We start from the raw sequence: 778 nt of genomic DNA, 5'->3' as shown, positions 1-778 counted from the left end.
CCAGAGTATATAGATGTGTATGTGGCGATTGACCGTTGCTCCGGTGAAACGTTCCAAGTTTGCGGGATCGGGCCATATGGATGGTTAGCATTTCTTTCCGCCTCGCGGTCATGGCGGGCAGCACGATTACGATTGGCTTCCGCAGCCCGCTCATTGTCGGTGGTCTCCTTCCGCCGCCGCCACCGCGCCCAATCCCTTTTCTGTTCACGCCGCCCTTCTTGGCAGGCACGCTGTTCTTCTTCAGCCCGTACAACACGCCGCCTACCCATTTCACAATCAGCGAATAACTGAGGAAAGGAGCCTACGTAGAGCATGACGTCAGGAGACAGAAGGCACTCAGATTGGTAGGCATTAGTATGAATACGTGGGATGGCGTACACGTGTATGGTGCGAACGTAGACATGGCCGACGTGGGTCGAAGTGTAGTATCTGTTCTTAAAGGCGGGATATCTTATACGGGTTGTATTTGGAACTCATTTTTGCAAGTTGGCGGAGTGATTGAATCCTGCTTCACCTCCGCCGTGGGTCGGTCCGGTGTTGAACTATCTTCGGGATTGGCCCACGGTTTTTGGTCTACGGACAATTTATCCACTGCAAGATAGCCATATATAGCTACGCTGTATATGGTTATTTTAACAATGATACAATGTAACAATATAATACAGTTTTTCTCATTGAGTTTCGATCCTGTCATATTTACTTTTAGAGCGCTTGACTGACCAGCAGGCGTATGTACGTGGTTACGGTGAAACCAGGGAAGGCCCAATGACCAAGGGAA

At 49.9% G+C, this 778-nt stretch overlaps 1 pseudogene; it reads left to right on the top strand.

Moving 5' to 3' along the window:
* Window positions 1-401: 401 nt before the first annotated feature.
* Window positions 402-568, top strand: LOC119434552 (U2 spliceosomal RNA; annotated as a pseudogene).
* Window positions 569-778: the final 210 nt, after the last annotated feature.

This window comes from Dermacentor silvarum, unplaced genomic scaffold (genome assembly GCF_013339745.2).
Source record: "Dermacentor silvarum isolate Dsil-2018 unplaced genomic scaffold, BIME_Dsil_1.4 Seq127, whole genome shotgun sequence".
In the NCBI taxonomy this organism is placed as follows: Eukaryota; Metazoa; Arthropoda; class Arachnida; order Ixodida; family Ixodidae; genus Dermacentor; species Dermacentor silvarum.
This window is presented reverse-complemented; position numbering and strand designations above follow the sequence as displayed.